This window comes from Stomoxys calcitrans, chromosome 1 (assembly GCF_963082655.1).
Source record: "Stomoxys calcitrans chromosome 1, idStoCalc2.1, whole genome shotgun sequence".
Lineage (NCBI taxonomy): Eukaryota > Metazoa > Arthropoda > Insecta > Diptera > Muscidae > Stomoxys > Stomoxys calcitrans.
In genome coordinates this window covers 74,526,538-74,541,443 of record NC_081552.1, presented here as the reverse complement: position 1 = coordinate 74,541,443, position 14,906 = coordinate 74,526,538, and the positions used below count along the sequence as shown (strand labels likewise).

The 14,906-nt window shown below is 35.8% G+C and overlaps 1 protein-coding gene across 2 annotated transcripts in view; it reads left to right on the top strand.

Moving 5' to 3' along the window:
- The first annotated feature begins 11,972 nt into the window (after positions 1-11,972).
- LOC106092346 (rab11 family-interacting protein 4B) overlaps positions 11,973-14,906 on the top strand; it is a 416,788-nt gene continuing 413,854 nt past the window's right edge. Inside the window, exon 1 of one of the 2 annotated variants that reach the window (XM_059370577.1) lies at positions 11,973-13,447. The gene's annotated coding sequence lies outside the window, so the exon portion shown is untranslated. The remainder of the gene's footprint in view (positions 13,448-14,906) is intronic. The other variant, XM_059370581.1, reaches the window with a different exon arrangement.

The following is a 14,906-nucleotide window of genomic DNA, read 5'->3' as shown; positions in this document are numbered from 1 at the left end:
ACCGATTTAGACCATACCTGGTACGATTTAGACCATACCTGTTGGACGCCATACCAAAACGACATATGCCAAATTTCGGCCAAATTGGATAAGAATTACACTGTCTAGGACTCAAAAAGTCAAATCTGGTGATCGATTTATATGGCGGCTATATCTGGTTATAGACTGATTAAGACGATACGTGGCACAGTTGTTGGAAGTCATACTAAAATGTGGAAAATTTCAGCCAAATAATATAACAATCGTGCCCACTAGAGGTTTAAGAAGTCTAATCGGGAGATCGGTTTAGAGGTAGCTATATCAGGACTGATTTAGACCATACTTAACACCGTCGTTGCAAGTCATACCAAAACGAAAAATTTCAGCCAAATCGGCTAAGAATTGCGCCCTTTAAAAGCTCAAGAAATCAAGACCTAAGATCGGCTTATTGGCAGCTATATCAAAAAACATGGACCGATATGGCTAGCGGCTAGCTTTACTCCTTCGAAAGTAAGCGTGCTTTCGACAGACAGACGGAGGGACATGGCTGGATCGACTTAAAATGTCATGACGATCAAGTATATATATACTTTATGGGATCTTAGAGGAATATTTCGAGTTGTTACAAACGGAATGATGAAACTAGTATACCCCCATCCTATGGTAGAGGGTATAAAAACAATTTGTTGACACAACACCAGAAAGAGCAAATTTTTGTTCGCATATTTTACCTAGGTGGTCAAAATGCCTAGTTAGATGTGAAGGTGACAAACTTATTAAATTTAATGTTTTTATCAATAACTACAAATTGCAAAAAAAAAATTAATGAAATATATAAAATAAAAGCTGACCCGGGCCCGCTCCGCTGCGTCTTTTTACTTTATATGGAACAAAATTATCCTTTGAATATTTATTGTCGACAATTAAAGAGCTTTTAGTGAAATACCATGCTACGAAAATAGCGTATATGTATATCGCTTGACTAACAGTATAAGAATATAAATGACTTTATCTGAATCCTATAAGATCTTTATTGGTCTACAAATTCGCTAGGAGGATTTAAGGTCATTTACGTTTGGTTGTTAGATGTACTCCATTCTTAAAATGACTTTATTTCAGCCCGAATTTATCATGATGTCCGATGTGGGGGTGTTTTCGGGGGTAAAGTGGTCCCCTAGACACTTGGCCCTGAAAAAAATATCAGCATCGTGCTCAAATACCATTTATTTAAACCACATATTCCCATTGGTTTAAGGGGAGTTTATGGGATGAGGCGCCCTCAAACACTTGGCCCTAAAATTTGTACTCTTTGGGGGGTGTTTTGGAAAAGGGGCGGTGCCCCAAATACATGATCCCACATTTGGATAACAGAATCGTTTTCTACTCCCAAATACCTTTATTTGAGCCCCATATTGCGATGGTCAGTAAATAATTGCTGCTTGTGGGGTGTTTTGGGGAATTGGCCCCGAAAGTGGGTATCAATCTCGTACTCTTTTCTCCAATACATTTCACACATTGATGTGGTAGGTAAATATGCTCGATTTAGGGGTGTTTTGGGGAGTGGCTGGTCCCCCAAACACTTAGCCCTGTAAATATATCAACATCGTTCTGTATTCTCAAATATCATTTATGTGAACCCCATATTGGCATTGGCCTCAAAATTGGAAACTTATGGAATCATATCTGTCCGAAAGGATATAATCTGTTTCCGTAAATGGTTGATTATCTGGTTACTTGACATGTTCATGTGGTTCTGTGTGTCAATGATATTGTCAATATGCCAACACGTTGTGATACACATATTTATCGAGATGATGTCCAACTTTGCTTTTCGAGCTCGTTAGATGGCTTAACTCCTTGCATTGGGACATAAACGAAAACTTGCGTCCTGTAAGCCAATGGGCCAGAGTTAATGGCCTTCAGTTGAACCCCACCAAGACTAAGTGCCTGGTGATATCCAGACGTGCTATGGAGCTGGATGATTTCCCAAGGATTTATATCGGTAAGTGCGCTGTAGAATATGTGACACAAGCTAGAAATCTTGGTGTCATGTTTAACAGCAGGCTATCGTGGAATAAACACATTGAATCTACTATTCGCGCAGTATATGGTATGTTTCGCGTCATGTGGAAGATCAAAGCTGCAATATTGTTGTGAGATTTGTGCTAACTGTGACGCTTTCCATCGAAATATACTGCGCGTTGTCTCTAAGAACATTGTACGCTTTGTACATGGAGTGAAAAGACGTGAAAGTGTGACTTATATGGCTACGGCGTTTTAAGGCATGGATTTTACAAATCTTCTTAGACTTTGCTCAATTCAGATATTACATGGAATAATTTACTCTGCTGAGCCTTAATACCCACATGATAGATTGGTTTTCTCAAGGTCTGGTAGGTTGAACATTATAACGCCAATAAGAGTTTGATATCTCATTTATGAACGGAAAATTTTCATTCGTCTTTGGAAGAAACTTCCATCTAGATTACGACGTTTTCCAAATTAACCTTACCCCAGGCACTTCACTTTATTGCAATAATTTTGAATATATGTATATATATAAATATATATATATATATATATATATATCTATATATATATATATATATATATATATATATATATATATATATATATATATATATATATATATATATATATATATATATATTTATATATATATATATATATATATCCTAAAAATACAAAATTGGTATCTAAGATTATATATATATATATATATATATACATATATACATATATATATATATATATATATATATATATATATACATATATACATATATATATATATATATATATATATATATATATATATATATATATATATATATATATATATATATATATATATATATATATATATATATATATATATATATATATATATATATATATATATATATATATATATATATATATATATATATATATATACATATATACATATATATATATATATACATATATATATATATACATATATATATATATATATATATATATATATATATATATATATATATATATATATCAGCCCCATTTTGGAATGGTCAGCAAATATGTCCTACATGGGTGATGCTATGGAGGTGGGGTGGCCCCATACGGGTTTTTAGGGGATTGTGGTGGTCCCCCTATGACTTGATCCGACAATTGGATATGAGATACGTTTTCTTATCCTACATACCTTTCATTTGACTCCCATATTGTCGTGATTCGTCTAAATATATATTTGGTAGTTTTTTAGGCGGGGCGGCCCCCCAGGTACCCCGTCCGAATCTTAGATACCAATTTTGTATTTTTAGGATACTATAAAAGAGCACACAAAATTTCGCTTAAGTCACACCACCTATCACCGAAATCTGGGTGATCAGTGAAAATTTCATGGAAATCGGTTCAGTCGTTTTTGAGTCTATAGGGAAACAAACACAAATTGATTTTTATATATAAGAAGATAAAAACTGTTACCAGTCATATTGACTGATTAGGTTTTTCTAGTCTTAAATTATTACAAAAGAGTAGTACTTTGTGAAATTCCACGTTACGGGAAACACGTTATGAGTAATGGAAATAACATCCATTTACATTTCAATACAGTTTAGGAACGATAATCCTGATAATTTCTGGCTAGAAGCGTTTATTGGAAAATTAAGGTAAAATGTTTTATTTGTTTTTACGGTACTTACATAATTTTTTGTTTCATTTATTTTGTTGACTTTTTATACCCTCCACCATAGGATGGAGGTATACTAATTCCGTCATTCTGTTTGTAACTCCTCGAAATATTCGTCTATGACCCCATAAAGCATATATATTCTTGATCGTCATGACATTTTAAATCGATCTAGCCATGTCCGTCCGTCTGTCTGTCGAAAGCACGTTACCTTCCAAGAGAGTGAATCTATCGGCTTGAAATTTTGCACAAATACTTCTTATTAGTGTAGGTCCGTTGGGATTGTAAATGGGCCATATCGGTCCATGTTTTGATATAGCTGCTATATAACCCGATCTGGGATCTTGACTTCTTGAGCCAATAGAGGACGCAATTCTCATCCGATTTGGCTGAAATTTTGCATGAGGTGTTTTGTTATAACTTCCAACAACTGTGACAAATATGGTCCAAATCGGTCTATAACCTGATATAGCTGCCATATAAACCGATCTGGGATCTTGACTTCTTGAGCCTCAAGAGGGCCTATTTATTATCCGATTTGAAATTGTAATTTTGTACAACGGCTTCTTCTGTAACCTCCAACATACGTGTCAAATGTGGTCTGAATCGGTCTTTAGCCTGATACAGCTTCCCTGTAAACCGATTTCCCTATTTTACTTCTTGAGCCCCTAAAAGGCCCAATTCTTGTTCGATTTGGCTGACATTTTACACAGGTCTCCAACATATAATTTAATTGTGGTCCGAACCGGACCATATCTTGATATCGCTCTAATAGCAGAGCAAATCTTTTATTTTATTCATTTTTTGCCTAAGAAGAGATGCCGGGAATATAAGCACGGGTGGAGGGTATATAAGCACGCTTTTACTTGTTATATAGAAGTTTGAATTATTAAAACGAAAAATAAGCAATTTTTGAGAAACTACTAACACCCATTTTTTTCAAAAAAACTAATAGCATTTTTAATGGTCGTTTAATTACTTTCCATTTATACAATATTTTGAATTATTTTATTTCCATTCGCCAATTTTTTGAGCCAAACATTTTATTTGGTTTTCTACCGTAATAGGCACTTTATAAATTTTTCATTCCAAATTATTTGTAACGACGAATAAGCAACAACCGTATGATGGCAAACGATTAAGCCTTTTTAGTGCATAAAATTATTTGTAAATAATATGAAAACTGATTTATAATACCCTACACCACTGCTGAGGCACAGGGTATTATAATTAAGTGCATTTGTTTGTAACGCCCAGAAGGAACCAGGAACGAACGATCGGTGAATATACAGATCGACTCAGAGTCACTTTCTGATTCGATTTAGCCATGTCCGTCTGTTCATGGCAATTTGTGTACAAACTACGGTCGCAGTTTTCATCCGATCTTCAAATTTGGTACAGGCATGTTTTTCTGCCTAGAGACGAAGCCTTTTGAAATTGGATAAAATCGGTTCAGATTTAGATATAGCTCCCCTATATATGTTCGTCAGATTTGCAGTTATAATGCAATAAAATGGTCATATGTTAACCGATTTTCTTGAAATTTGGCGAAAAGGATTTTCTTAAGACTCTCGACATTACTGGTAGAAATTGGCTCAGATTTGGATATAGCAGCCATCAGGGTCCTACCCAGGGGGGGGGAGGGGTGCTACCTCGGACCCGAGCCCCCCCTCCCCATTTGATTTTGTCTAAAGAATAAATTTTAATTAAATTTATTCTAAACAAAAATTTTTTATAATGACAAAATTTCATATTTCCTAATGTTCTACAAAAAAATTTTTGCTGAGGCCAGGGCCGCCTTAAAATTATCTTTCTTAAGGAGAAAATTGTAATGAAATTCTTAGTAAAAAGTTTAATGAAATTTTTTCTGAAAAAAATTTAATGATATTTTTCGGAGACAACATTTCAGCGTAATGTTCTTCTTTGACAAAACTTCAGCACGGGCCGGACAAAATTTCTTTAAAAATTTTTCTAAAAATATTTTTTTTTTTTTTTGTAAATACTACATTTTAATGATTTTTTTAAGGACTAACTTTCAGAAAAAAAAAACTCTCTAAAGACAACCTAAACTCGAGATTATTTTTTAAAACCAAAATTTAAATTTTGCATTAACATTTTTAAAGTTTTTTTTGTGATGCGGCACGAACGTGGGTCTTGGGCCGAAGGCGCGCGATAAGACGGGGTTTTGTGATATTCGTACGTTTAGGTACTAAAAAGTACGAAATTATGACTTTTTACCCAGCGCGAACGGATGGGCCTAGAAATATGATTTTGGGCTACAATTAAAGAGCGTTTCAAAAAAATAAGATTTGGTGACAAAAATTTCCCCAAATAATACCGGAAGTGGGAAAAATGGTACGTTTAGTACCGCAATGGGTCCTTTTTGGTACCTTGTTTGTTAACTTAGCTAGAGCTTTAAATTTTTTAATATAGGTACACTATGGCAACCTAAATTGGGATGCCAAAATGGTTTTGGACATTTAGAAACAAAAAAATTCAGAAAATGGTACGAAATAGGCGAACTTTGCATGGGGCGAACGGGTAGAGCTAGAACTTTGAAATTTGGCTTAAATGATTGTTGTTGCGAAATAAAGGGGGTAGACAGAAAAAGTATGAAAAATATAATAGTAATGGCAACGGAAGAAACTTACGTTTAGTAGCGTATTTGGTACCATTTCATACTTTATTTACGGATTGAACTAGATCTCTGAAATTTAACATGTAGATTCTACTAAGACATATATGTTGGCCGACTAACTAATTTTTAACAAATCATACATTTTTCTACCAAAAAAATCGGAAATAGCTTTTTACGAAGAAGGGTAAAATTAAAAAAATTGCTGAAAATGATCGCAGTCTTGACAAATATACGAGAAGTTGTACCAAATATGAAATCGTACAAGGAGTGAAATAAAAATTACTTAGGTGCTGTAATTGGTACTATTTGGGATAGATGTACATCTTGACAGAATGTACCGGACGGCTAGAAGGTTTTGTTGATATTCGCACATTTTGGTACTAAAACGTACAATATGGCACCTTCTTTACGGATTGAGCTATAGCTCTGAATTTTGGAATACAGTTACATCTAGGCACTATGAAGCGACTATGAGATTTTTTAGACAATCGTTCATTTTGGTACTAAAACGTACAAAGTGGTACTTTATTTAAAGGCCGAGCTACATCTGTGAAGATTGTTTTGAAATTTAGGTACCAAAACGAAAAAAATGGTACTTTATTTACGGGTTGAGCTAAAGATCTCAAAATTTCGATACAGTAACACCTTGATAGTATTTATCGGCCGACTTGAGTTTTTTTTTCTAATTCGTACATTTAGGCACAAAAACTTTCAAAATGTTCTTTTTTTACGAATAAGGCTAAATCTATTAACATTTCGATACACTTACATCTTGATATTGGGTGTACCATCGAGAGCAGCGAAGCGACCGGGCATATGCTAATATGCTCATAATTTATATTGATGTAGCAATTTATTCAAATATTTTGATTTTTAAAAATTTTTGATACAAAAACTGATTTTTGGGATATAAAAACTGCTAACTTTTGACGTGCCAAGTTTCTCCCAAGGTTAGGCAAGAGTGGCAGTCCTTTACAGACTCATTTACACAATTTAAAGTCCGTTGTGATACCACAGTAGCGACATTTTTTCAAAATCGAAAATCGCCAAAATTCTTCTGTTATTGTGAGTTTGGTAAAGATACCTCATTTTTTTTTTGGAGATTGTGGTCGCTGTTGAGAGCAAGAACTGACCCATCGACAGTGACATTTGGTCATAAAGTCAGAGCTGAATTTTGCACTGATTGCCAACACACTATCAATAGGCCTTTGCGAATATCTTAGTTTTATAGTTAAAGTGTCAGACTAGTATGAATGGTGCCTGACTTGTGTTAGTATCGTGCTTACATCGTAGACACGTTTTCGCGGTATATACGGTATAAGTACGACCTACCAATGTATGGCCCTTGAAGCCTTCAGTCCTAATGTGGCCGATGAGCTACTCTAACCAAATGACGAAACGCGTCCCATAGTGGTTGGTGTGTGTTGTGATCTCTGGCTTTCCTTTCCCATTGCCAAAATTTTCGATCAGTGAGCTCGTCTCGAGGGAAAAATAAAAAGAAAAGTTTTCTTTGAAATAGTTTTTCAGACTTAAGGCTGGTACTATATTCGCTTTCGCGATATTTTTCGCCGATTACTTTTTTTTTAGATAATAGACCTTCAAGCTAGAAAACTTGATGATTTCATTCAGTAAGACATTCCCTCAAAATTTTAATAAAATTGTTCTTTTATCCTTGTTATTTTCGTAATGTTTCAAAAAAGTAATCGTGAAAAAATGCGGTTTCAGCGGTGAGAAACTAACATAGTAACAGCCAGGGACGTAGCCAATAATGATAAAATTTTATATTTGTCATATTCTATAAAAACAACATTTTGCTTAGGCCTTAAAAGTATTTTTCCTAAGGTCAAAATTTTAATGAAATTCTAAGCAAAAACAAAATTGGAATGACATTTTTTCTAATCAAATTTTAATGAAATTTTTCTAAAGAAAAAATTTCAGCGTAATATTTTCTAATGACAAAACATCAGCTCGGGCCGGCCCCTTCGAAATCATTTTTATAGACATAAAATTTTTTTAAAGACTATATGTTAGTGAATTTTTTTAAGGAAACATTTTCAGCGAAAAACTTTCTAAAGACAACCTCGAAATTATTTTTTGAAGGCAAGCCCAAGCCCTTACAACAAAAAAATCATTTTCTTAATATTATTGGTGTTGGCTCAATATCGCACCTGCTGTCAAAAGAAGTAGGATTATTGCCATAAATTTATTTTTTTGATATGGAAACCATCAAATGCAAAAATACATTAATACGGATTCCAGAAATCTCACTCCTAAGGATTTTGAGAAATTTGTCATTAGATTTTTGCGATATAAAAAATTGCGGACTTTCGACAAGCCAATTTTCCCCCAAAACATGACGAGTACACTTTACGTTAATCCAAATATCATTACCATATTTCTTTCGTAACTCGAGCTAGAAATTTTCTAAGGCACCTCTATTTTTGGGTATTTTTCTTGGTTAATATGTAAATGTAATTTTTTAAAAGATAAAATTTTTTTGTGATTTTTTTAAACCAAAAGTTATTTAAAGTTTCTTTAATGGAATGGAATTAATGGAATTTTCTTAGCAAATTTTTTTTAATAAAAATTGTTCCGAAAGACATACATTCAACAAAAATTTTTCTAATATATAATTCTGAATGAATTTTCTCTTAATTCTCGTTTTATTATTTTAATTGAATTGATTGATGTATTAGAGAAGTACAAGGCAGATATTACCGCCTTACAGGAAGTGCGATGGGCTGGGAATGGAGTCACTACCAAATGGTGACGGACTACACTATAGCTGCCATAATACGAGGCATGAATTTGGCTGTGGATTTGTGGTTGGTCGGGGACTGAAATACTTTGTCTCCAGCTTTACTCCGGTGGATGAGAGGCTAGCCACAATCCGCATAAAAGCCAAGTTCTTCAACATCAGCCTTAATTGTGCCCATGGGCCGACGGAAGACAAAGACGAGCAGACCAAGGATATTTTCTACGAGCGCCTAGAGATAGAATATGACCGCTACCCCGCCCATGATATTATAATCGTTCTGGGTGATTTTAATGCGAAGTAGGGAAGGAAGAAATTTTTGGTCCAACAGTCGGAAAGTTTAGCCTCCACGAGATAACGTCCAGTAATGGGTTGAGGCTGATAGATTTCGCCGCGGCAAAAAACATGGTAGTTAGTAGCACCAGATTTTAACATAAAAATATCCACAAAGCCACATGGCTGTCACCCAATCAAAACACAAGAAACCAAATTGATCACGTTGTGATATATGGAAGGCATTCATCCAGCGTGTTAGATGTACGATCGATCCGTGGAGCGAATATAGACTCGGATCATTACCTTGTTGCAGCAAAGGTTCGCACCCGTTTGAACATGGCGAGAAAAGTACGATCTGACACTGCACGGAAGCTCGACATTGAAAAGCTGCAAACACAACAAATGGCAGCGGCATACTCCACTCGACTGACCCAACTGCTTGATGAAAGCACTCCTTGTTCCGATGATATAATGGCGCAGTGGCAAACTATTGCCCACTCCATGGAAAATGCCGCGAAATCCGTACTTGGATACCGAAAGCCTCCTCCAAAAAACCCATGGTACGACCAAGAGTGTCGAGATGCTACTGAAGCCAAGAATGCGGCATATAAAGCAACCCTGCAATCAGTAGCAACGCGCCAGATGAAGGAGAGGTATCGGGAGAAAAGGAGAGAGGAGAAACGTCTATTCCGCAGAAAGAAAAAGAAAATGGAAAGACGTGAGTGCGAGCGAATTGAGATGTACAGGAGTCAGAATGAAGTCCGGAAATTCTGCCAAAGAATTAAACACCAAACCGATGGCTTTGGTGCAGGCACATCCTCCTGCAGAGACAAAGAAGGAAATATGTTAACTGACACAGATAACATGATGAGGATATGGAAAGAACATTTTACCCAACTGCTAGTGTCCGATGTTGGCGGCGAAGAGGATACCGCAAAACCAATCCCTGATGATGGTATAGAATGTTTACCTCCTAGTCAGAATGAGGTCCAAGTAGCAGTAACCCGACTAACGAACAACAAGGCAGCAGGAGCCGACGGGTTACCCGCTGAACTATTTATGACCGGAGGCGACACGCTGATAAGGCGTATGCATCAGCTTATCTGCGCAATCTGGCTAGAAGAACGCATACCCGATGATTGGAACCTCAGCATACTATGTCCCGTACACAAGAAAGGAGACAAGACGGAATGTGCCAACTACAGAGGAATAAGTCTCCTCCCCATCGCATACAAGATACTCTCGAGCGTACTGTGTGAAAGATTAAAACCTAAAGTCAATGAGATAATTGGGCCCTATCAATGCGGCTTTAGACCTGGTAAATCCACCCTAGACCAGATATTCACACTGCGCCAAATCCTGGAAAAGACCCGAGAAGGACAAATCAACACCTACCACCTCTTTGTTGACTACAAAGCCACCTTCGATACTCCTTTACGTTCAAAGGTATTTCAAGCCATGTCTGAGTTTGGTATCTCTGCAAAATTAATAAGACTCTGCAGGATGACACTTGCTGATACGCGTTCCTCAGTAAGAATAGGAAAGAATCTCTCCGAACCATGTAATACCAAACGAGGTTTCAGACAAGGAGACAGCCTCTCGTGTGATCTCTTTAATATCCTGCTGAAGAAGATTATAGGAGATGCAGAAGTGAATAGATATGGCACACTAATCACAAGAGAGCACATGCTACCCGCCTATGCCGACGATATCGATATCATAGGTCGGTCACCGGAAGTAGTAACTGCAGCCTTTGAAAAAATCGAAAGAGAATCAGTGAAAATTGGTCTGGCAGTAAATGGAGATAAGACGAAATGGTTGGTTTCAACTCCCAAAAAGCCTTGCACAACCGAGCAGATAAAGAAAATGGAGAAAGTTGGGAACCACAACTTTGAGACAGTCAGTAACGTTATCTGCCTTGGCAACGCCATAACCGAAACGAATGACACCAGTTTTGAGATAAAGCGAAGAATAATACTGGCAAACAGATGCTACTTTGGACTAAGTAAACAGTTTAGAAACAAGGCCACCTCTCGACAGACGAAGAATACACTATACAAGACACTGATACTACCCGTGCTGTTATATTGTTCTGAAGCATGGGTACTTGTGAAAGCAGATGCTTGGAGCATTTGAGAGAAAGATCCTTCGTAAAATATATGGACTAGTTTGCGATAATGGATAATATAGGCGATATATAAACCACGAGCTGTATGAGCTGTATGACGACGATAGCATAGTTACACGCATCAAAATACATTTAAAGTAAAGTAATGTCAATGTGAATAGAATTAAAATTCTGCTTTCTTCAGTTATGCATATAATAAAATAAGGTTGTGGAAAAAGTACTAAATGACTAGTGGTCATAGTGGTACTTTGAATGTTTGGAAAGTATCAAAAATAGTACCAGAGAATCAAAATTATCATCTCTGGTATGTATTCGTAGCAAAAGAGAACGCCGTAAATCTCTTAAGAGAAACAATTTCATGTTTTGGCTTTTGTTTGTTGTGTTTCTCTGCTGCTGTCAGCTGAGTGTCGGCATTTATATGCATTCATCCAACAAACAGTTGGCAGTTCTAACAGTTTCGAACAGTTCGGATTGAATCGTGCACTCGTGAATGTGGTTTCTGAATGCCACAAGCGCACAAATAATCAAATAAAAAATTTTTCGTAATGTTTTTTTTATTATAAATTGTGTGAATTTTCTTAGGTTTCAACATTTATGTGTTAAATTAACAAAAAAATCAAGCTTTAACCTCAGAAAATCTTCCAACTAAAACCTAGCGAAGCCCCAATTAGTTAAAACAATTTAAAACCGGTAAAAAAAATCACAAACAACATTACCAAGTTACCTACCTAACTTTGTGCTTACTCATTGGCTTTGGGTGACAAGTAATAAGAAAAAATTACAACAAAAAAATAGTTCCATGTAACAAAATAAAAAGAAAATCTCCCCCAAGTGAAAGTGTAACAATTTTGTGAAAATTGCAAATCTGTTTTTTTTATTGCGAGCAATAAAAGCTGTTTCGGTGTGAGAGAAGCAAAAAAGGCGATATAAGTTTCCATTAGTAGTAAAGCAAAAAACACCCACGTCTTGTAAAGAGCGTTGTTGTTCGGTTTTGTTTGTTAATAAAACGATAGTTGCAAAGAAGTTTAGAAACTCATCACTAAACGGAAAAAAAAGCAAGACACACATTCTGTAAGGTTTCTTTGAAATTCGAAAATCCAAAGTGTTTGCCAGCTTGACCTGTAATTACAGAAAACGTACATAAAAAACAACAATTCATATTGTAAAGAACTTCTCTGTGGCAGAGGGTAAACGAGAGACGGATTGTTGACTAACTACCTGTTTCCCTGCATGAAACAATGCAAAGCCAACGATAACAACAACAACAACAACATATGAGACCGTTTTATATACAAAAGGAATAGTCAGTCGTAGCCGCACAAAAAATCATACAAACCAAATAATACAATTGTGTTGTAGTGTGTATACTAACGACCATGCATGTGTGTAAAGGTGTGCGTAGTGTTTTTATATAAATAATAACAACAACAATGATAAAATCTTTGATTCGTCTTTATGTTGTATTCTAATAGGCTTTATGAACGAGAGTGTTTGCAAGTGAATCTCCTCCCGGTAAATCGTTTCGGAGTTTTTCGTTCTTCTATGCGGCATTGTTTGATTTATGTTGAGAAAATTCCAAATGTAATAAATGTTTCACCCATCCACAAATCCATTACTCTCAACTCTTAGGTGCGAGTAAAAATATAGAAAGCATAGGCACCTGTTACCTGTAGCAATACAAGGTGCAACGCCAACAGCAATACTGATTGCAAAAAGTGTTTTGAGCATTCTATCAAATAAATGTTCTAAGGAAAAAGGTGGCTATTGTTGACGCTCTGGCAATTCACCTCTCCATTTTTTTTGTTGGTGTGACTCTCTGGTTTCTCTCACCTTAGTAATTGACATTTTCATCATTTTGTAATTACGATCGTTTGTACCTGTTGAATGTGAGGTTTTGTGGCTGCATTTACCACCAACAGAAACTCCAAAACACAAGGTTGCCACAGTGTTTCTTGCAGCTAGGGACATACGAAAAAGGTAAGTTGAGATTGTTTGGTCGATTGATAACATTTTGTTTGTAACTATAGAGGTTTTCATTAACCCGAGTAAAAAACAATTGATATTCGAAAAATGGATACGTGTATATATATAACTGGATCTAATTGTATCAAATTAAATCCAGTTGGATACAAACTGATACAATTAGATACAATGGGATCTCGAATTTGTCCAATTTGTGACGATCCACCCTTCTGGTTCAATCCCCTCCGGAGTCGCTAACTTCTGGCAACGGCCGTGCTCAGTCTTGGGCCAGTTCTTTTCCTTTGGAGACTAATTCGGATGCGTCCACATGAAAGTAAATTGTAAGGTAGCTATTGTGTCATGTGTGTGTGTTAGTGTTAGTGAGCTTAAGAACCCGGATGGTATTACTAGCTAGTGAGCAGCATTAGGTGTAAGGTTGTTGCTCTGGACTATTTACCCTCCCAACCTGCTGACTTACCATTTCTCGTCAGGCCTAATTGCACTTCCTAATAGATTGCCTTCACCTTTCGTGTCATAATGAAGCCCTTTAAAGATTCATAATCAACAAGAAACGTTTACATTCAAAAGTGGATGGTGATTATTAATAAGCTACGAAACATGAATTTATGTTTTGTGTAATTCAATGAATTTTTAAAAATTCTTCATTTTCTGTAAAACAAATCTTGATTTTAAAGATAGGTTAGGTAAACAAAAATTAGGCAAATTAAACTTAAATTATGGATAATTAATTTGATGGTAAAACATTTGAAAACAAATAAATATGAAATGAAATATATGTAAGTGTGTTTTGGACTCACCAAATTAATTCCCACGATGTCATCAGGCGTGTTGACGGTGGTCTTCTTAATGTCATATTAATTTTGCATAAAATGCTGATTTTAACGAAAAATACTTAATCTAACTGTGATGATCAAAGAGATGAATTTAATATATATTTTGCAAAGAAAGTTTTATGGATTTTTAGTGCTAGCTTAAAATGGTTGAATAACCAAAAAAGTCTCTGAAATCTAGGTATTTTTTAATGGTTGGCACATCTGGATATTTTATAAAAGTTGACACCATACCCGGAATATTTTAAGAAATTGGCACATTTGGGTAATAGTTAAATGTAATTGTGAATTGCTGCTCCAGCGAAAGGTTGGTAAGGAATGCTTCAAAATGTATATATATATATATATGCGCCAGCGGGGAAGCACGGAACGCAAAAGTATTTCGACAGCAGCAGCTAGTAAAGCATCTAAGGAGGAATCGTCCATATCACAAGTGTCCAGTGTCCTGGGAAAAGTGGTAATGCTTTCTCACTTGCGCATACGGAAGCTCATCATGACAAGATCTAATGAATCTTGGGAGGATAACTCCTGGCGGGATCAGAAGACGGGGCTAACGCACCAGTGGTGGAGTTTCGGAATCCAGACTATGGTATATATATATACATACATACATCTTCAAGGAC